This window comes from Manis pentadactyla, chromosome 13 (assembly GCF_030020395.1).
Source record: "Manis pentadactyla isolate mManPen7 chromosome 13, mManPen7.hap1, whole genome shotgun sequence".
Taxonomy (NCBI): Eukaryota; Metazoa; Chordata; class Mammalia; order Pholidota; family Manidae; genus Manis; species Manis pentadactyla.
In genome coordinates this window covers 44469438-44493577 of record NC_080031.1, presented here as the reverse complement: position 1 = coordinate 44493577, position 24140 = coordinate 44469438, and positions in this window count along the sequence as shown.

Here is a 24140-nt window from a genome sequence, read left to right as displayed (position 1 = left end):
CTATCTGTATTTAGCCACATTCTTTGACTAAGTGCTCCCTGAAGACCACAAGTATCATTCCTCTGGGCCTGTTGTCACGAGAAAAGTAAACTTGCTGCTTTGCTCACCACCATGTTTGAAGGACCTCAGCGTGATCACCTCCGATAGGACGGAGGGTCAAATAAAAAGGAACACCAATTTCTAGACATGAGCAGTTGGGACCTAAGAGTGTATTGTGGGGTGACGAGTTTATTTGAGTGTCCAAACATCCCTCTTTAGGTAGTTATTAGATCTTCACATTCGTGAACATCATAAAATCCACTGATTTCAAAGGCCCAGATGCTTATTATTACAGCAACTCAGTTGTTGAGGTGAGAGAAAATGAGAAGTATGTTGCTGCACCACTAAATCAATGGCTGGGAACGGCTGAAACCAAACAAAAAGAATTCACGGTTGCCAGATAGGGCTATTTTCTTCTGACAGTCTCAGGGGACTCAAACAGAATCCATTTGTTTGTTTGTTTTTCAGTTTCACTCGTGCAGTGTACTTGTCCACACACCTTTGGCTTGTAGTTTGTCTGTGTCCTTGGATCTCAAGTGAGTCTCCTGTAAGTAAGCACGTAGGTGTCTTGAGATTTCATCCCTTCTTTTAACCCTGTGTCTTTTGTTTGCTGCACTCAGTGCCTGACCTTTTATTCTGATGATTTAGAGCTGTGCACTTATTGCACTTAAAGAATTTTTTTTATCATTAAGCTAAAATCACTTGAAGAACATTATGTTTACTATGCACCCCCCTTCACCAAGTACCCCTGAAAAACCTCTTCAGTCGCTCTCAATCTGCGTAGTTGGATGCTGTAGACCCCTTCACCATGTCCCTCCCAAAAGACCCCGTTACAGTCGCTCTCCATCAGTGAGTAGTAAGATGTTATATGATCTCTACTAGCCTTCCCTGCGTTGAACAGCACTCCTCATGCTCCCTCGACCCCAAGCATTATACATGCTAAAACTAATGCCCCCATTCTTTCTCCTCACACTTTTCCCTCCCTTCAGACCCACCCTGCCCAGTCCTTTTCCCTTTGGTAACTTTTAGTCAACTCTCGGGTTCTGTGAGTCTGCTGCTGTTTTTTTCCTTCAGTTTTTCTTTGTTGTTATACTCCACACATGAGTGAAAACACTTGGTACTTGTCTTTCTACTCCTGGACTATTTGTCTGAACATACTACCGTCTAGCTCCATCCAGGTCATTGCAAATGGTAGTATTTGTTTTCTTCTTAAGGCTGCTTACTGCACTTTTTAAACTGGATTTCATTCTTCCTTCTTGTTTGTAGTTTAGCTATGTTATTCACCATTCAACTCCTGGTTATGAACAGTAGCTTTGTGTCAATCGATATGTATCTGTATCTATCTATCTAATGGTCTGTCTGTCTATGTATGTATGTATGTATTTATCTATGTATCTATCTATCTTCCTATCATCTATCTATGATGTCTATCATCTATTAATCTATGTACCTATCTATCTATCTTTCATCTGTCATCTGTGTACCTATCTATCTATGAATCCATCATCTTTTTGTCTGCCCATCTATCCTTCTGTACAGAACAGTTAACAACATAGCCTATGTCTCTTTCCTACATTATGCTTCCAGAAATCTTGCAAGGTAGCTAAGCCATAAGGAGAGCACTGTGTTCACCGATACACTTTCAGGTAGAGTCAGCCGCGTGTGCTTACAAAACCAGTAAATGGAGGTGAAAGGACTTGAACCTGTATCTCTGTCCTCTGTCCTCTTATACTTCCTGCTCACTTGGTGACTTTATTTAGCCACATTCAGTGAGTAAGTGATCCCTGAAGACCACAAGTATCCTTCGTCTGGTCCGGTTGTCGAAAGAAAAGTGTACTTGGTTCTTTGCACACCACCATGTTTGAGGGACATTGGCGTGATCACTGCTGATAGGTGGAGGGACAAATATAAAGGAACACCTATTTCTGGACAGGAGCAGTTGGGAACAAAGAGTGTGTTGTGGAGTGAAGTGTTTATTTGAGGGTCCAAACTTCCCTCCTTAGGTGGTTATTACTTCTTTACATTCGTGAACATCATAAAAAGCAATGATTTTAAAAGCCCAGACGCATATTATTACAGCAATTCATTTGTTGAGGTGAGAGGAAATGAGAAGGAAGTTGCTGCACCACGAAATCTATGCCTGAGCACTGCTGAAACCAAACAAAAAGAATTCACGGTGGCTAGATAGTGCTATTTTCTACTGACTCTCTCTGGGGTCCAAAAGAGAATCCATTTCTTTCTTTGTTTCTCAGGTTCACTTGTGTAGGGAACCTGTCCCCGCCCCTTCAGCTTGTAGTTTGTCTGTGTCCTTGGATCTCAAGTGAGTCTCCAGTAACGGAGCACGTAGGTGGTCTTGAGTTTTCATCAGTTCTTCTAACCCTGTGTCTTTTGATTGGAGCACTCAAAGCCTGTACTTTTATTCTGATATTTGAGAGCTGTGCTCTTTCTGCACTTTGAAATTCTTTTTGTTCTCATTAATATACAATCACATGCAGAAAATTATGTTATTCTGTCTACCCTCTTCACCAAGTCACCCCAAATCCCATTTACAGCCGCTCTCCGTCAGCATGTACTAAGATGCTGTAGAATCACTACATGTCTTCTCTGTGTTGTACAGCCCTACCCACGACACCCCACCCTACACATTATACATGCTAATCCTAATGCCCCCATTCTTTTTCCCCGCACTTATTACTTCCTTCCCACAAACCCTACCCAGTCCCTTTCTCTTTGGTAACTGTCAGTCCACTCTCGGGTTCTGTGAGTCTGCTGCTGTCTTTTCCTTCAGTTTTTCTTTGTTATCATACTCCACACATGAGTGAAATCATTTGGTACATGTATTTCTCCGCCTGGCCTATTTGACTGAGCATAATACCCTCTAGCTCCATCCACGTTATTGCAAATGATAGGATTTGTTTTCTTCTTATGGCTGCTTACTGCACTTTTTAAACTGGATTTCATTCTTCTTTTTTGTTTGTAGTTTTGCTATGTGCTTTCACCATTGCTCTCCTTGTTATGAGCAGTAGCTTTGTGTTAATCGATATGTACCTATATCTATCTATCTGTCTGTCTATCTATTTATCAATCACTCAATCAATCATCTTTTTGTCTGCCCATCTGTCCTTGTGTACAGAACAGTTAACCAATTATCCTATGTCACTTTCCTACACTATGCTTCCAAAAGTCCTGCAAAGTATCTAGGCTGTAGATAGAGCACTGGGTTTACCGAGACACTTGCAGTTCGAGTCGGCCGCGTGTACCTAAAAAACCAGGAAATGGTTGTGCCGGGACTTGATCCCATGTCTCTATCCTCTGTCCTCTTTCATCTCCTTCTAACTTGCTATCTGTATTTAGCCACATTCTTTGACTAAGTGCTCCCTGAAGACCACAAGTATCATTCCTCTGGGCCTGTTGTCACGAGAAAAGTAAACTTGCTGCTTTGCTCACCACCATGTTTGAAGGACCTCAGCGTGATCACCTCCGATAGGACGGAGGGTCAAATAAAAAGGAACACCAATTTCTAGACATGAGCAGTTGGGAGCTAAGAGTGTATTGTGGGGTGACGAGTTTATTTGAGTGTCCAAACATCCCTCTTTAGGTAGTTATTAGATCTTCACATTCGTGAACATCATAAAATCCACTGATTTCAAAGGCCCAGATGCTTATTATTACAGCAACTCAGTTGTTGAGGTGAGAGAAAATGAGAAGTATGTTGCTGCACCACTAAATCAATGGCTGGGAACGGCTGAAACCAAACAAAAAGAATTCACGGTTGCCAGATAGGGCTATTTTCTTCTGACAGTCTCAGGGGACTCAAACAGAATCCATTTGTTTGTTTGTTTTTCAGTTTCACTCGTGCAGTGTACTTGTCCACACACCTTTGGCTTGTAGTTTGTCTGTGTCCTTGGATCTCAAGTGAGTCTCCTGTAAGTAAGCACGTAGGTGTCTTGAGATTTCATCCCTTCTTTTAACCCTGTGTCTTTTGTTTGCTGCACTCAGTGCCTGACCTTTTATTCTGATGATTTAGAGCTGTGCACTTATTGCACTTAAAGAATTTTTTTTATCATTAAGCTAAAATCACTTGAAGAACATTATGTTTACTATGCACCCCCCTTCACCAAGTACCCCTGAAAAACCTCTTCAGTCGCTCTCAATCTGCGTAGTTGGATGCTGTAGACCCCTTCACCATGTCCCTCCCAAAAGACCCCGTTACAGTCGCTCTCCATCAGTGAGTAGTAAGATGTTATATGATCTCTACTAGCCTTCCCTGCGTTGAACAGCACTCCTCATGCCCCCTCGACCCCAAGCATTATACATGCTAAAACTAATGCCCCCATTCTTTCTCCTCACACTTTTCCCTCCCTTCAGACCCACCCTGCCCAGTCCTTTTCCCTTTGGTAACTTTTAGTCAACTCTCGGGTTCTGTGAGTCTGCTGCTGTTTTTTTCCTTCAGTTTTTCTTTGTTGTTATACTCCACACATGAGTGAAAACACTTGGTACTTGTCTTTCTACTCCTGGACTATTTGTCTGAACATACTACCGTCTAGCTCCATCCAGGTCATTGCAAATGGTAGTATTTGTTTTCTTCTTAAGGCTGCTTACTGCACTTTTTAAACTGGATTTCATTCTTCCTTCTTGTTTGTAGTTTAGCTATGTTATTCACCATTCAACTCCTGGTTATGAACAGTAGCTTTGTGTCAATCGATATGTATCTGTATCTATCTATCTAATGGTCTGTCTGTCTATGTATGTATGTATGTATTTATCTATGTATCTATCTATCTTCCTATCATCTATCTATGATGTCTATCATCTATTAATCTATGTACCTATCTATCTATCTTTCATCTGTCATCTGTGTACCTATCTATCTATGAATCCATCATCTTTTTGTCTGCCCATCTATCCTTCTGTACAGAACAGTTAACAACATAGCCTATGTCTCTTTCCTACATTATGCTTCCAGAAATCTTGCAAGGTAGCTAAGCCATAAGGAGAGCACTGTGTTCACCGATACACTTTCAGGTAGAGTCAGCCGCGTGTGCTTACAAAACCAGTAAATGGAGGTGAAAGGACTTGAACCTGTATCTCTGTCCTCTGTCCTCTTATACTTCCTGCTCACTTGGTGACTTTATTTAGCCACATTCAGTGAGTAAGTGATCCCTGAAGACCACAAGTATCCTTCGTCTGGTCCGGTTGTCGAAAGAAAAGTGTACTTGGTTCTTTGCACACCACCATGTTTGAGGGACATTGGCGTGATCACTGCTGATAGGTGGAGGGACAAATATAAAGGAACACCTATTTCTGGACAGGAGCAGTTGGGAACAAAGAGTGTGTTGTGGAGTGAAGTGTTTATTTGAGGGTCCAAACTTCCCTCCTTAGGTGGTTATTACTTCTTTACATTCGTGAACATCATAAAAAGCAATGATTTTAAAAGCCCAGACGCATATTATTACAGCAATTCATTTGTTGAGGTGAGAGGAAATGAGAAGGAAGTTGCTGCACCACGAAATCTATGCCTGAGCACTGCTGAAACCAAACAAAAAGAATTCACGGTGGCTAGATAGTGCTATTTTCTACTGACTCTCTCTGGGGTCCAAAAGAGAATCCATTTCTTTCTTTGTTTCTCAGGTTCACTTGTGTAGGGAACCTGTCCCCGCCCCTTCAGCTTGTAGTTTGTCTGTGTCCTTGGATCTCAAGTGAGTCTCCAGTAACGGAGCACGTAGGTGGTCTTGAGTTTTCATCAGTTCTTCTAACCCTGTGTCTTTTGATTGGAGCACTCAAAGCCTGTACTTTTATTCTGATATTTGAGAGCTGTGCTCTTTCTGCACTTTGAAATTCTTTTTGTTCTCATTAATATACAATCACATGCAGAAAATTATGTTATTCTGTCTACCCTCTTCACCAAGTCACCCCAAATCCCATTTACAGCCGCTCTCCGTCAGCATGTACTAAGATGCTGTAGAATCACTACATGTCTTCTCTGTGTTGTACAGCCCTACCCACGACACCCCACCCTACACATTATACATGCTAATCCTAATGCCCCCATTCTTTTTCCCCGCACTTATTACTTCCTTCCCACAAACCCTACCCAGTCCCTTTCTCTTTGGTAACTGTCAGTCCACTCTCGGGTTCTGTGAGTCTGCTGCTGTCTTTTCCTTCAGTTTTTCTTTGTTATCATACTCCACACATGAGTGAAATCATTTGGTACATGTATTTCTCCGCCTGGCCTATTTGACTGAGCATAATACCCTCTAGCTCCATCCACGTTATTGCAAATGATAGGATTTGTTTTCTTCTTATGGCTGCTTACTGCACTTTTTAAACTGGATTTCATTCTTCTTTTTTGTTTGTAGTTTTGCTATGTGCTTTCACCATTGCTCTCCTTGTTATGAGCAGTAGCTTTGTGTTAATCGATATGTACCTATATCTATCTATCTGTCTGTCTATCTATTTATCAATCACTCAATCAATCATCTTTTTGTCTGCCCATCTGTCCTTGTGTACAGAACAGTTAACCAATTATCCTATGTCACTTTCCTACACTATGCTTCCAAAAGTCCTGCAAAGTATCTAGGCTGTAGATAGAGCACTGGGTTTACCGAGACACTTGCAGTTCGAGTCGGCCGCGTGTACCTAAAAAACCAGGAAATGGTTGTGCCGGGACTTGATCCCGTGTCTCTATCCTCTGTCCTCTTTCATCTCCTTCTAACTTGCTATCTGTATTTAGCCACATTCTTTGACTAAGTGCTCCCTGAAGACCACAAGTATCATTCCTCTGGGCCTGTTGTCACGAGAAAAGTAAACTTGCTGCTTTGCTCACCACCATGTTTGAAGGACCTCAGCGTGATCACCTCCGATAGGACGGAGGGTCAAATAAAAAGGAACACCAATTTCTAGACATGAGCAGTTGGGAGCTAAGAGTGTATTGTGGGGTGACGAGTTTATTTGAGTGTCCAAACATCCCTCTTTAGGTAGTTATTAGATCTTCACATTCGTGAACATCATAAAATCCACTGATTTCAAAGGCCCAGATGCTTATTATTACAGCAACTCAGTTGTTGAGGTGAGAGAAAATGAGAAGTATGTTGCTGCACCACTAAATCAATGGCTGGGAACGGCTGAAACCAAACAAAAAGAATTCACGGTTGCCAGATAGGGCTATTTTCTTCTGACAGTCTCAGGGGACTCAAACAGAATCCATTTGTTTGTTTGTTTTTCAGTTTCACTCGTGCAGTGTACTTGTCCACACACCTTCGGCTTGTAGTTTGTCTGTGTCCTTGGATCTCAAGTGAGTCTCCTGTAAGTAAGCACGTAGGTGTCTTGAGATTTCATCCCTTCTTTTAAACCTGTGTCTTTTGTTTGCTGCACTCAGTGCCTGACCTTTTATTCTGATGATTTAGAGCTGTGCACTTATTGCACTTAAAGAATTTTTTTTATCATTAAGCTAAAATCACTTGAAGAACATTATGTTTACTATGCACCCCCCTTCACCAAGTACCCCTGAAAAACCTCTTCAGTCGCTCTCAATCTGCGTAGTTGGATGCTGTAGACCCCTTCACCATGTCCCTCCCAAAAGACCCCGTTACAGTCGCTCTCCATCAGTGAGTAGTAAGATGTTATATGATCTCTACTAGCCTTCCCTGCGTTGAACAGCACTCCTCATGCCCCCTCGACCCCAAGCATTATACATGCTAAAACTAATGCCCCCATTCTTTCTCCTCACACTTTTCCCTCCCTTCAGACCCACCCTGCCCAGTCCTTTTCCCTTTGGTAACTTTTAGTCAACTCTCGGGTTCTGTGAGTCTGCTGCTGTTTTTTTCCTTCAGTTTTTCTTTGTTGTTATACTCCACACATGAGTGAAAACACTTGGTACTTGTCTTTCTACTCCTGGACTATTTGTCTGAACATACTACCGTCTAGCTCCATCCAGGTCATTGCAAATGGTAGTATTTGTTTTCTTCTTAAGGCTGCTTACTGCACTTTTTAAACTGGATTTCATTCTTCCTTCTTGTTTGTAGTTTAGCTATGTTATTCACCATTCAACTCCTGGTTATGAACAGTAGCTTTGTGTCAATCGATATGTATCTGTATCTATCTATCTAATGGTCTGTCTGTCTATGTATGTATGTATGTATGTATGTATGTATTTATCTATGTATCTATCTATCTTCCTATCATCTATCTATGATGTCTATCATCTATTAATCTATGTACCTATCTATCTATCTTTCATCTGTCATCTGTGTACCTATCTATCTATGAATCCATCATCTTTTTGTCTGCCCATCTATCCTTCTGTACAGAACAGTTAACAACATAGCCTATGTCTCTTTCCTACATTATGCTTCCAGAAATCTTGCAAGGTAGCTAAGCCATAAGGAGAGCACTGTGTTCACCGATACACTTTCAGGTAGAGTCAGCCGCGTGTGCTTACAAAACCAGTAAATGGAGGTGAAAGGACTTGAACCTGTATCTCTGTCCTCTGTCCTCTTATACTTCCTGCTCACTTGGTGACTTTATTTAGCCACATTCAGTGAGTAAGTGATCCCTGAAGACCACAAGTATCCTTCGTCTGGTCCGGTTGTCGAAAGAAAAGTGTACTTGGTTCTTTGCACACCACCATGTTTGAGGGACATTGGCGTGATCACTGCTGATAGGTGGAGGAACAAATATAAAGGAACACCTATTTCTGGACAGGAGCAGTTGGGAACAAAGAGTGTGTTGTGGAGTGAAGTGTTTATTTGAGGGTCCAAACTTCCCTCCTTAGGTGGTTATTACTTCTTTACATTCGTGAACATCATAAAAAGCAATGATTTTAAAAGCCCAGACGCATATTATTACAGCAATTCATTTGTTGAGGTGAGAGGAAATGAGAAGGAAGTTGCTGCACCACGAAATCTATGCCTGAGCACTGCTGAAACCAAACAAAAAGAATTCACGGTGGCTAGATAGTGCTATTTTCTACTGACTCTCTCTGGGGTCCAAAAGAGAATCCATTTCTTTCTTTGTTTCTCAGGTTCACTTGTGTAGGGAACCTGTCCCCGCCCCTTCAGCTTGTAGTTTGTCTGTGTCCTTGGATCTCAAGTGAGTCTCCAGTAACGGAGCACGTAGGTGGTCTTGAGTTTTCATCAGTTCTTCTAACCCTGTGTCTTTTGATTGTAGCACTCAAAGCCTGTACTTTTATTCTGAAATTTGAGAGCTGTGCTCTTTCTGCACTTTGAAATTCTTTTTGTTCTCATTAATATACAATCACATGCAGAAAATTATGTTATTCTGTCTACCCTCTTCACCAAGTCACCCCAAATCCCATTTACAGCCGCTCTCCGTCAGCATGTATTAAGATGCTGTAGAATCACTACATGTCTTCTCTGTGTTGTACAGCCCTACCCACGACACCCCACCCTACACATTATACATGCTAATCCTAATGCCCCCATTCTTTTTCCCCGCACTTATTACTTCCTTCCCACAAACCCTACCCAGTCCCTTTCTCTTTGGTAACTGTCAGTCCACTCTCGGGTTCTGTGAGTCTGCTGCTGTCTTTTCCTTCAGTTTTTCTTTGTTATCATACTCCACACATGAGTGAAATCATTTGGTACATGTATTTCTCCGCCTGGCCTATTTGACTGAGCATAATACCCTCTAGCTCCATCCACGTTATTGCAAATGATAGGATTTGTTTTGTTCTTATGGCTGCTTACTGCACTTTTTAAACTGGATTTCATTCTTCTTTTTTGTTTGTAGTTTTGCTATGTGCTTTCACCATTGCTCTCCTTGTTATGAGCAGTAGCTTTGTGTTAATCGATATGTACCTATATCTATCTATCTGTCTGTCTATCTATTTATCAATCACTCAATCAATCATCTTTTTGTCTGCCCATCTGTCCTTGTGTACAGAACAGTTAACCAATTATCCTATATCACTTTCCTACACTATGCTTCCAAAAGTCCTGCAAAGTATCTAGGCTGTAGATAGAGCACTGGGTTTACCGAGACACTTGCAGTTCGAGTCGGCCGCGTGTACCTAAAAAACCAGGAAATGGTTGTGCCGGGACTTGATCCCGTGTCTCTATCCTCTGTCCTCTTTCATCTCCTTCTAACTTGCTATCTGTATTTAGCCACATTCTTTGACTAAGTGCTCCCTGAAGACCACAAGTATCATTCCTCTGGGCCTGTTGTCACGAGAAAAGTAAACTTGCTGCTTTGCTCACCACCATGTTTGAAGGACCTCAGCATGATCACCTCCGATAGGACGGAGGGTCAAATAAAAAGGAACACCAATTTCTAGACATGAGCAGTTGGGAGCTAAGAGTGTATTGTGGGGTGACGAGTTTATTTGAGTGTCCAAACATCCCTCTTTAGGTAGTTATTAGATCTTCACATTCGTGAACATCATAAAATCCACTGATTTCAAAGGCCCAGATGCTTATTATTACAGCAACTCAGTTGTTGAGGTGAGAGAAAATGAGAAGTATGTTGCTGCACCACTAAATCAATGGCTGGGAACGGCTGAAACCAAACAAAAAGAATTCACGGTTGCCAGATAGGGCTATTTTCTTCTGACAGTCTCAGGGGACTCAAACAGAATCCATTTGTTTGTTTGTTTTTCAGTTTCACTCGTGCAGTGTACTTGTCCACACACCTTCGGCTTGTAGTTTGTCTGTGTCCTTGGATCTCAAGTGAGTCTCCTGTAAGTAAGCACGTAGGTGTCTTGAGATTTCATCCCTTCTTTTAACCCTGTGTCTTTTGTTTGCTGCACTCAGTGCCTGACCTTTTATTCTGATGATTTAGAGCTGTGCACTTATTGCACTTAAAGAATTTTTTTTATCATTAAGCTAAAATCACTTGAAGAACATTATGTTTACTATGCACACCCTTCACCAAGTACCCCTGAAAAACCTCTTCAGACGCTCTCAATCTGTGTAGTTGGATGCTGTAGACCCCTTCACCATGTCCCTCCCAACAGACCCCGTTACAGTCGCTCTCCATCAGTGAGTAGTAAGATGTTATATGATCTCTACTAGCCTTCCCTGCGTTGAACAGCACTCCTCATGCCCCCTCGACCCCAAGCATTATACATGCTAAAACTAATGCCCCCATTCTTTCTCCTCACACTTATCCCTCCCTTCAGACCCACCCTGCCCAGTCCTTTTCCCTTTGGTAACTTTTAGTCAACTCTCGGGTTCTGTGAGTCTGCTGCTGTTTTTTTCCTTCAGTTTTTCTTTGTTGTTATACTCCACACATGAGTGAAAACACTTGGTACTTGTCTTTCTACTCCTGGACTATTTGTCTGAACATACTACCGTCTAGCTCCATCCAGGTCATTGCAAATGGTAGTATTTGTTTTCTTCTTAAGGCTGCTTACTGCACTTTTTAAACTGGATTTCATTCTTCCTTCTTGTTTGTAGTTTAGCTATGTTATTCACCATTCAACTCCTGGTTATGAACAGTAGCTTTGTGTCAATCGATATGTATCTGTATCTATCTATCTAATGGTCTGTCTGTTTATCTATGTATGTATGTATGTATGTATGTATTTATCTATGTATCTATCTATCTTCCTATCATCTATCTATGATGTCTATCATCTATTAATCTATGTACCTATCTATCTATCTTTCATCTGTCATCTGTGTACCTATCTGTCTATGAATCCATCATCTTTTTGTCTGCCCATCTATCCTTCTGTACAGAACAGTTAACAACATAGCCTATGTCTCTTTCCTACATTATGCTTCCAAAAATCTTGCAAGGTAGCTAAGCCATAAGGAGAGCACTGTGTTCACCGATACACTTTCAGGTAGAGTCAGCCGCGTGTGCTTACAAAACCAGTAAATGGAGGTGAAAGGACTTGAACCTGTATCTCTGTCCTCTGTCCTCTTATACTTCCTGCTCACTTGGTGACTTTATTTAGCCACATTCAGTGAGTAAGTGATCCCTGAAGACCACAAGTATCCTTCGTCTGGTCCGGTTGTCGAAAGAAAAGTGTACTTGGTTCTTTGCACACCACCATGTTTGAGGGACATTGGCGTGATCACTGCTGATAGGTGGAGGAACAAATATAAAGGAACACCTATTTCTGGACAGGAGCAGTTGGGAACAAAGAGTGTGTTGTGGAGTGAAGTGTTTATTTGAGGGTCCAAACTTCCCTCCTTAGGTGGTTATTACTTCTTTACATTCGTGAACATCATAAAAAGCAATGATTTTAAAAGCCCAGACGCATATTATTACAGCAATTCATTTGTTGAGGTGAGAGGAAATGAGAAGGAAGTTGCTGCACCACGAAATCTATGCCTGAGCACTGCTGAAACCAAACAAAAAGAATTCACGGTGGCTAGATAGTGCTATTTTCTACTGACTCTCTCTGGGGTCCAAAAGAGAATCCATTTCTTTCTTTGTTTCTCAGGTTCACTTGTGTAGGGAACCTGTCCCCGCCCCTTCAGCTTGTAGTTTGTCTGTGTCCTTGGATCTCAAGTGAGTCTCCAGTAACGGAGCACGTAGGTGGTCTTGAGTTTTCATCAGTTCTTCTAACCCTGTGTCTTTTGATTGGAGCACTCAAAGCCTGTACTTTTATTCTGATATTTGAGAGCTGTGCTCTTTCTGCACTTTGAAATTCTTTTTGTTCTCATTAATGTACAATCACATGCAGAAAATTATGTTATTCTGTCTACCCTCTTCACCAAGTCACCCCAAATCCCATTTACAGCCGCTCTCCGTCAGCATGTATTAAGATGCTGTAGAATCACTACATGTCTTCTCTGTGTTGTACAGCCCTACCCACGACACCCCACCCTACACATTATACATGCTAATCCTAATGCCCCCATTCTTTTTCCCCGCACTTATTACTTCCTTCCCACAAACCCTACCCAGTCCCTTTCTCTTTGGTAACTGTCAGTCCACTCTCGGGTTCTGTGAGTCTGCTGCTGTCTTTTCCTTCAGTTTTTCTTTGTTATCATACTCCACACATGAGTGAAATCATTTGGTACATGTATTTCTCCGCCTGGCCTATTTGACTGAGCATAATACCCTCTAGCTCCATCCACGTTATTGCAAATGATAGGATTTGTTTTCTTCTTATGGCTGCTTACTGCACTTTTTAAACTGGATTTCATTCTTCTTTTTTGTTTGTAGTTTTGCTATGTGCTTTCACCATTGCTCTCCTTGTTATGAGCAGTAGCTTTGTGTTAATCGATATGTACCTATATCTATCTATCTGTCTGTCTATCTATTTATCAATCACTCAATCAATCATCTTTTTGTCTGCCCATCTGTCCTTGTGTACAGAACAGTTAACCAATTATCCTATATCACTTTCCTACACTATGCTTCCAAAAGTCCTGCAAAGTATCTAGGCTGTAGATAGAGCACTGGGTTTACCGAGACACTTGCAGTTCGAGTCGGCCGCGTGTACCTAAAAAACCAGGAAATGGTTGTGCCGGGACTTGATCCCGTGTCTCTATCCTCTGTCCTCTTTCATCTCCTTCTAACTTGCTATCTGTATTTAGCCACATTCTTTGACTAAGTGCTCCCTGAAGACCACAAGTATCATTCCTCTGGGCCTGTTGTCACGAGAAAAGTAAACTTGCTGCTTTGCTCACCACCATGTTTGAAGGACCTCAGCGTGATCACCTCCGATAGGACGGAGGGTCAAATAAAAAGGAACACCAATTTCTAGACATGAGCAGTTGGGAGCTAAGAGTGTATTGTGGGGTGACAAGTTTATTTGAGTGTCCAAACATCCCTCTTTAGGTAGATATTAGATCTTCACATTCGTGAACATCATAAAATCCACTGATTTCAAAGGCCCAGATGCTTATTATTACAGCAACTCAGTTGTTGAGGTGAGAGAAAATGAGAAGTATGTTGCTGCACCACTAAATCAATGGCTGGGAACGGCTGAAACCAAACAAAAAGAATTCACGGTTGCCAGATAGGGCTATTTTCTTCTGACAGTCTCAGGGGACTCAAACAGAATCCATTTGTTTGTTTGTTTTTCAGTTTCACTCGTGTAGTGTACTTGTCCACACACCTTCGGCTTGTAGTTTGTCTGTGTCCTTGGATCTCAAGTGAGTCTCCTGTAAGTAAGCACGTAGGTGTCTTGAGATTTCATCCCTTCTTTTAACCCTGTGTCTTTTGTTTGCTGCACTCAGTGCCTGACCTTTTATTCTGATGATTTAGAGCTGTGCACTTATTGCACTTAAAGAATTTTTTTTATCATTAAGCTAAAATCACTTGAAGAACATTATGTTTACTATGCACACCCTTCACCAAGTACCCCTGAAAAACCTCTTCAGACGCTCTCAATCTGTGTAGTTGGATGCTGTTGACCCCTTCACCATGTCCCTCCCAACAGACCCCGTTACAGTCGCTCTCCATCAGTGAGTAGTAAGATGTTATATGATCTCTACTAGCCTTCCCTGCGTTGAACAGCACTCCTCATGCCCCCTCGACCCCAAGCATTATACATGCTAAAACTAATGCCCCCATTCTTTCTCCTCACACTTATCCCTCCCTTCAGACCCACCCTGCCCAGTCCTTTTCCCTTTGGTAACTTTTAGTCAACTCTCGGGTTCTGTGAGTCTGCTGCTGTTTTTTTCCTTCAGTTTTTCTTTGTTGTTATACTCCACACATGAGTGAAAACACTTGGTACTTGTCTTTCTACTCCTGGACTATTTGTCTGAACATACTACCGTCTAGCTCCATCCAGGTCATTGCAAATGGTAGTATGTGTTTTCTTCTTAAGGCTGCTTACTGCACTTTTTAAACTGGATTTCATTCTTCCTTCTTGTTTGTAGTTTAGCTATGTTATTCACCATTCAACTCCTGGTTATGAACAGTAGCTTTGTGTCAATCGATATGTATCTGTATCTATCTATCTAATGGTCTGTCTGTCTATGTATGTATGTATGTATGTATGTATGTATTTATCTATGTATCTATCTATCTTCCTATCATCTATCTATGATGTCTATCATCTATTAATCTATGTACCTATCTATCTATCTTTCATCTGTCATCTGTGTACCTATCTATCTATGAATCCATCATCTTTTTGTCTGCCCATCTATCCTTCTGTACAGAACAGTTAACAACATAGCCTATGTCTCTTTCCTACATTATGCTTCCAGAAATCTTGCAAGGTAGCTAAGCCATAAGGAGAGCACTGTGTTCACCGATACACTTTCAGGTAGAGTCAGACGCGTGTGCTTACAAAACCAGTAAATGGAGGTGAAAGGACTTGAACCTGTATCTCTGTCCTCTGTCCTCTTATACTTCCTGCTCACTTGGTGACTTTATTTAGCCACATTCAGTGAGTAAGTGATCCCTGAAGACCACAAGTATCCTTCGTCTGGTCCGGTTGTCGAAAGAAAAGTGTACTTGGTTCTTTGCACACCACCATGTTTGAGGGACATTGGCGTGATCACTGCTGATAGGTGGAGGGACAAATATAAAGGAACACCTATTTCTGGACAGGAGCAGTTGGGAACAAAGAGTGTGTTGTGGAGTGAAGTGTTTATTTGAGGGTCCAAACTTCCCTCCTTAGGTGGTTATTACTTCTTTACATTCGTGAACATCATAAAAAGCAATGATTTTAAAAGCCCAGACGCATATTATTACAGCAATTCATTTGTTGAGGTGAGAGGAAATGAGAAGGAAGTTGCTGCACCACGAAATCTATGCCTGAGCACTGCTGAAACCAAACAAAAAGAATTCACGGTGGCTAGATAGTGCTATTTTCTACTGACTCTCTCTGGGGTCCAAAAGAGAATCCATTTCTTTCTTTGTTTCTCAGGTTCACTTGTGTAGGGAACCTGTCCCCGCCCCTTCAGCTTGTAGTTTGTCTGTGTCCTTGGATCTCAAGTGAGTCTCCAGTAACGGAGCACGTAGGTGGTCTTGAGTTTTCATCAGTTCTTCTAACCCTGTGTCTTTTGATTGGAGCACTCAAAGCCTGTACTTTTATTCTGATATTTGAGAGCTGTGCTCTTTCTGCACTTTGAAATTCTTTTTGTTCTCATTAATATACAATCACATGCAGAAAATTATGTTATTCTGTCTACCCTCTTCACCAAGTCACCCCAAATCCCATTTACAGCCGCTCTCCGTCAGCATGTACTAAGATGCTGTAGAATCACTACATGTCTTCTCTGTGTTGTACAGCCCTACCCATGACACCCCACCCTACACATTATACATGCTAATCCTAATGCCCCCATTCTTTTTCCCCGCACTTATTACTTCCTTCCCACAAACCCTACCCAGTCCCTTTCTCTTTGGTAACTGTCAGTCCACTCTCGGGTTCTGTGAGTCTGCTGCTGTCTTTTCCTTCAGTTTTTCTTTGTTATCATACTCCACACATGAGTGAAATCATTTGGTACATGTATTTCTCCGCCTGGCCTATTTGACTGAGCATAATACCCTCTAGCTCCATCCACGTTATTGCAAATGATAGGATTTGTTTTGTTCTTATGGCTGCTTACTGCACTTTTTAAACTGGATTTCATTCTTCTTTTTTGTTTGTAGTTTTGCTATGTGCTTTCACCATTGCTCTCCTTGTTATGAGCAGTAGCTTTGTGTTAATCGATATGTACCTATATCTATCTATCTGTCTGTCTATCTATTTATCAATCACTCAATCAATCATCTTTTTGTCTGCCCATCTGTCCTTGTGTACAGAACAGTTAACCAATTATCCTATATCACTTTCCTACACTATGCTTCCAAAAGTCCTGCAAAGTATCTAGGCTGTAGATAGAGCACTGGGTTTACCGAGACACTTGCAGTTCGAGTCGGCCGCGTGTACCTAAAAAACCAGGAAATGGTTGTGCCGGGACTTGATCCCGTGTCTCTATCCTCTGTCCTCTTTCATCTCCTTCTAACTTGCTATCTGTATTTAGCCACATTCTTTGACTAAGTGCTCCCTGAAGACCACAAGTATCATTCGTCTGGGCCTGTTGTCACGAGAAAAGTAAACTTGCTGCTTTGCTCACCACCATGTTTGAAGGACCTCAGCGTGATCACCTCCGATAGGACGGAGGGTCAAATAAAAAGGAACACCAATTTCTAGACATGAGCAGTTGGGAGCTAAGAGTGTATTGTGGGGTGACGAGTTTATTTGAGTGTCCAAACATCCCTCTTTAGGTAGTTATTAGATCTTCACATTCGTGAACATCATAAAATCCACTGATTTCAAAGGCCCAGATGCTTATTATTACAGCAACTCAGTTGTTGAGGTGAGAGAAAATGAGAAGTATGTTGCTGCACCACCAAATCAATGGCTGGGAACGGCTGAAACCAAACAAAAAGAATTCACGGTTGCCAGATAGGGCTATTTTCTTCTGACAGTCTCTGGGGACTCAAACAGAATCCATTTGTTTGTTTGTTTTTCAGTTTCACTCGTGCAGTGTACTTGTCCACACACCTTCGGCTTGTAGTTTGTCTGTGTCCTTGGATCTCAAGTGAGTCTCCTGTAAGTAAGCACGTAGGTGTCTTGAGATTTCATCCCTTCTTTTAACCCTGTGTCTTTTGTTTGCTGCACTCAGTGCCTGACCTTTTATTCTGATGATTTAGAGCTGTGCACTTATTGCACTTAAAGAATTTTTTTTATCATTAAGCTAAAATCACTTGAAGAACATTATGTTTACTATGCACCCCCCTTCACCAAGTACCCCTGAAAAACCTCTTCAGTCGCTCTCAATCTGCGTAGTTGGATGCTGTAGACCCCTTCACCATGTCCCTCCCAACAGACCCCGTTACAGTCGCTCTCCATCAGTGAGTAGTAAGATGTTATATGATCTCTACTAGCCTTCCCTGCGTTGAACAGCACTCCTCATGCCCCCTCGACCCCAAGCATTATACATGCTAAAACTAATGCCCCCATTCTTTCTCCTCACACTTATCCCTCCCTTCAGACCCACCCTGCCCAGTCCTTTTCCCTTTGGTAACTTTTAGTCAACTCTCGGGTTCTGTGAGTCTGCTGCTGTTTTTTTCCTTCAGTTTTTCTTTGTTGTTATACTCCACACATGAGTGAAAACACTTGGTACTTGTCTTTCTACTCCTGGACTATTTGTCTGAACATACTACCGTCTAGCTCCATCCAGGTCATTGCAAATGGTAGTATGTGTTTTCTTCTTAAGGCTGCTTACTGCACTTTTTAAACTGGATTTCATTCTTCCTTCTTGTTTGTAGTTTAGCTATGTTATTCACCATTCAACTCCTGGTTATGAACAGTAGCTTTGTGTCAATCGATATGTATCTGTATCTATCTATCTAATGGTCTGTCTGTCTATCTATGTATGTATGTATGTATGTATGTATGTATTTATCTATGTATCTATCTATCTTCCTATCATCTATCTATGATGTCTATCATCTATTAATCTATGTACCTATCTATCTATCTTTCATCTGTCATCTGTGTACCTATCTATCTATGAATCCATCATCTTTTTGTCTGCCCATCTATCCTTCTGTACAGAACAGTTAACAACATAGCCTATGTCTCTTTCCTACATTATGCTTCCAGAAATCTTGCAAGGTAGCTAAGCCATAAGGAGAGCACTGTGTTCACCGATACACTTTCAGGTAGAGTCAGCCGCGTGTGCTTACAAAACCAGTAAATGGAGGTGAAAGGACTTGAACCTGTATCTCTGTCCTCTGTCCTCTTATACTTCCTGCTCACTTGGTGACTTTATTTAGCCACATTCAGTGAGTAAGTGATCCCTGAAGACCACAAGTATCCTTCGTCTGGTCCGGTTGTCGAAAGAAAAGTGTACTTGGTTCTTTGCACACCACCATGTTTGAGGGACATTGGCGTGATCACTGCTGATAGGTGGAGGGACAAATATAAAGGAACACCTATTTCTGGACAGGAGCAGTTGGGAACAAAGAGTGTGTTGTGGAGTGAAGTGTTTATTTGAGGGTCCAAACTTCCCTCCTTAGGTGGTTATTACTTTTTTACATTCGTGAACATCATAAAAAGCAATGATTTTAAAAGCCCAGACGCATATTATTACAGCAATTCATTTGTTGAGGTGAGAGGAAATGAGAAGGAAGTTGCTGCACCACGAAATCTATGCCTGAGCACTGCTGAAACCAAACAAAAAGAATTCACGGTGGCTAGATAGTGCTATTTTCTACTGACTCTCTCTGGGGTCCAAAAGAGAATCCATTTCTTTCTTTGTTTCTCAGGTTCACTTGTGTAGGGAACCTGTCCCCGCCCCTTCAGCTTGTAGTTTGTCTGTGTCCTTGGATCTCAAGTGAGTCTCCAGTAACGGAGCACGTAGGTGGTCTTGAGTTTTCATCAGTTCTTCTAACCCTGTGTCTTTTGATTGGAGCACTCAAAGCCTGTACTTTTATTCTGATATTTGAGAGCTGTGCTCTTTCTGCACTTTGAAATTCTTTTTGTTCTCATTAATATACAATCACATGCAGAAAATTATGTTATTCTGTCTACCCTCTTCACCAAGTCACCCCAAATCCCATTTACAGCCGCTCTCCGTCAGCATGTACTAAGATGCTGTAGAATCACTACATGTCTTCTCTGTGTTGTACAGCCCTACCCACGACACCCCACCCTACACATTATACATGCTAATCCTAATGCCCCCATTCTTTTTCCCCGCACTTATTACTTCCTTCCCACAAACCCTACCCAGTCCCTTTCTCTTTGGTAACTGTCAGTCCACTCTCGGGTTCTGTGAGTCTGCTGCTGTCTTTTCCTTCAGTTTTTCTTTGTTATCATACTCCACACATGAGTGAAATCATTTGGTACATGTATTTCTCCGCCTGGCCTATTTGACTGAGCATAATACCCTCTAGCTCCATCCACGTTATTGCAAATGATAGGATTTGTTTTCTTCTTATGGCTGCTTACTGCACTTTTTAAACTGGATTTCATTCTTCTTTTTTGTTTGTAGTTTTGCTATGTGCTTTCACCATTGCTCTCCTTGTTATGAGCAGTAGCTTTGTGTTAATCGATATGTACCTATATCTATCTATCTGTCTGTCTATCTATTTATCAATCACTCAATCAATCATCTTTTTGTCTGCCCATCTGTCCTTGTGTACAGAACAGTTAACCAATTATCCTATGTCACTTTCCTACACTATGCTTCCAAAAGTCCTGCAAAGTATCTAGGCTGTAGATAGAGCACTGGGTTTACCGAGACACTTGCAGTTCGAGTCGGCCGCGTGTACCTAAAAAACCAGGAAATGGTTGTGCCGGGACTTGATCCCGTGTCTCTATCCTCTGTCCTCTTTCATCTCCTTCTAACTTGCTATCTGTATTTAGCCACATTCTTTGACTAAGTGCTCCCTGAAGACCACAAGTATCATTCGTCTGGGCCTGTTGTCACGAGAAAAGTAAACTTGCTGCTTTGCTCACCACCATGTTTGAAGGACCTCAGCGTGATCACCTCCGATAGGACGGAGGGTCAAATAAAAAGGAACACCAATTTCTAGACATGAGCAGTTGGGAGCTAAGAGTGTATTGTGGGGTGACGAGTTTATTTGAGTGTCCAAACATCCCTCTTTAGGTAGTTATTAGATCTTCACATTCGTGAACATCATAAAATCCACTGATTTCAAAGGCCCAGATGCTTATTATTACAGCAACTCAGTTGTTGAGGTGAGAGAAAATGAGAAGTATGTTGCTGCACCACCAAATCAATGGCTGGGAACGGCTGAAACCAAACAAAAAGAATTCACGGTTGCCAGATAGGGCTATTTTCTTCTGACAGTCTCTGGGGACTCAAACAGAATCCATTTGTTTGTTTGTTTTTCAGTTTCACTCGTGCAGTGTACTTGTCCACACACCTTCGGCTTGTAGTTTGTCTGTGTCCTTGGATCTCAAGTGAGTCTCCTGTAAGTAAGCACGTAGGTGTCTTGAGATTTCATCCCTTCTTTTAACCCTGTGTCTTTTGTTTGCTGCACTCAGTGCCTGACCTTTTATTCTGATGATTTAGAGCTGTGCACTTATTGCACTTAAAGAATTTTTTTTATCATTAAGCTAAAATCACTTGAAGAACATTATGTTTACTATGCACCCCCCTTCACCAAGTACCCCTGAAAAACCTCTTCAGTCGCTCTCAATCTGCGTAGTTGGATGCTGTAGACCCCTTCACCATGTCCCTCCCAACAGACCCCGTTACAGTCGCTCTCCATCAGTGAGTAGTAAGATGTTATATGATCTCTACTAGCCTTCCCTGCATTGAACAGCACTCCTCATGCCCCCTCGACCCCAAGCATTATACATGCTAAAACTAATGCCCCCATTCTTTCTCCTCACACTTATCCCTCCCTTCAGACCCACCCTGCCCAGTCCTTTTCCCTTTGGTAACTTTTAGTCAACTCTCGGGTTCTGTGAGTCTGCTGCTGTTTTTTTCCTTCAGTTTTTCTTTGTTGTTATACTCCACACATGAGTGAAAACACTTGGTACTTGTCTTTCTACTCCTGGACTATTTGTCTGAACATACTACCGTCTAGCTCCATCCAGGTCATTGCAAATGGTAGTATGTGTTTTCTTCTTAAGGCTGCTTACTGCACTTTTTAAACTGGATTTCATTCTTCCTTCTTGTTTGTAGTTTAGCTATGTTATTCACCATTCAACTCCTGGTTATGAACAGTAGCTTTGTGTCAATCGATATGTATCTGTATCTATCTATCTAATGGTCTGTCTGTCTATCTATGTATGTATGTATGTATGTATGTATGTATTTATCTATGTATCTATCTATCTTCCTATCATCTATCTATGATGTCTATCATCTATTAATCTATGTACCTATCTATCTATCTTTCATCTGTCATCTGTGTACCTATCTATCTATGAATCCATCATCTTTTTGTCTGCCCATCTATCCTTCTGTACAGAACAGTTAACAACATAGCCTATGTCTCTTTCCTACATTATGCTTCCAGAAATCTTGCAAGGTAGCTAAGCCATAAGGAGAGCACTGTGTTCACCGATACACTTTCAGGTAGAGTCAGCCGCGTGTGCTTACAAAACCAGTAAATGGAGGTGAAAGGACTTGAACCTGTATCTCTGTCCTCTGTCCTCTTATACTTCCTGCTCACTTGGTGACTTTATTTAGCCACATTCAGTGAGTAAGTGATCCCTGAAGACCACAAGTATCCTTCGTCTGGTCCGGTTGTCGAAAGAAAAGTGTACTTGGTTCTTTGCACACCACCATGTTTGAGGGACATTGGCGTGATCACTGCTGATAGGTGGAGGGACAAATATAAAGGAACACCTATTTCTGGACAGGAGCAGTTGGGAACAAAGAGTGTGTTGTGGAGTGAAGTGTTTATTTGAGGGTCCAAACTTCCCTCCTTAGGTGGTTATTACTTTTTTACATTCGTGAACATCATAAAAAGCAATGATTTTAAAAGCCCAGACGCATATTATTACAGCAATTCATTTGTTGAGGTGAGAGGAAATGAGAAGGAAGTTGCTGCACCACGAAATCTATGCCTGAGCACTGCTGAAACCAAACAAAAAGAATTCACGGTGGCTAGATAGTGCTATTTTCTACTGACTCTCTCTGGGGTCCAAAAGAGAATCCATTTCTTTCTTTGTTTCTCAGGTTCACTTGTGTAGGGAACCTGTCCCCGCCCCTTCAGCTTGTAGTTTGTCTGTGTCCTTGGATCTCAAGTGAGTCTCCAGTAACGGAGCACGTAGGTGGTCTTGAGTTTTCATCAGTTCTTCTAACCCTGTGTCTTTTGATTGGAGCACTCAAAGCCTGTACTTTTATTCTGATATTTGAGAGCTGTGCTCTTTCTGCACTTTGAAATTCTTTTTGTTCTCATTAATATACAATCACATGCAGAAAATTATGTTATTCTGTCTACCCTCTTCACCAAGTCACCCCAAATCCCATTTACAGCCGCTCTCCGTCAGCATGTACTAAGATGCTGTAGAATCACTACATGTCTTCTCTGTGTTGTACAGCCCTACCCACGACACCCCACCCTACACATTATACATGCTAATCCTAATGCCCCCATTCTTTTTCCCCGCACTTATTACTTCCTTCCCACAAACCCTACCCAGTCCCTTTCTCTTTGGTAACTGTCAGTCCACTCTCGGGTTCTGTGAGTCTGCTGCTGTCTTTTCCTTCAGTTTTTCTTTGTTATCATACTCCACACATGAGTGAAATCATTTGGTACATGTATTTCTCCGCCTGGCCTATTTGACTGAGCATAATACCCTCTAGCTCCATCCACGTTATTGCAAATGATAGGATTTGTTTTCTTCTTATGGCTGCTTACTGCACTTTTTAAACTGGATTTCATTCTTCTTTTTTGTTTGTAGTTTTGCTATGTGCTTTCACCATTGCTCTCCTTGTTATGAGCAGTAGCTTTGTGTTAATCGATATGTACCTATATCTATCTATCTGTCTGTCTATCTATTTATCAATCACTCAATCAATCATCTTTTTGTCTGCCCATCTGTCCTTGTGTACAGAACAGTTAACCAATTATCCTATGTCACTTTCCTACACTATGCTTCCAAAAGTCCTGCAAAGTATCTAGGCTGTAGATAGAGCACTGGGTTTACCGAGACACTTGCAGTTCGAGTCGGCCGCGTGTACCTAAAAAACCAGGAAATGGTTGTGCCGGGACTTGATCCCGTGTCTCTATCCTCTGTCCTCTTTCATCTCCTTCTAACTTGCTATCTGTATTTAGCCACATTCTTTGACTAAGTGCTCCCTGAAGACCACAAGTATCATTCGTCTGGGCCTGTTGTCACGAGAAAAGTAAACTTGCTGCTTTGCTCACCACCATGTTTGAAGGACCTCAGCGTGATCACCTCCGATAGGACGGAGGGTCAAATAAAAAGGAACACCAATTTCTAGACATGAGCAGTTGGGAGCTAAGAGTGTATTGTGGGGTGACGAGTTTATTTGAGTGTCCAAACATCCCTCTTTAGGTAGTTATTAGATCTTCACATTCGTGAACATCATAAAATCCACTGATTTCAAAGGCCCAGATGCTTATTATTACAGCAACTCAGTTGTTGAGGTGAGAGAAAATGAGAAGTATGTTGCTGCACCACTAAATCAATGGCTGGGAACGGCTGAAACCAAACAAAA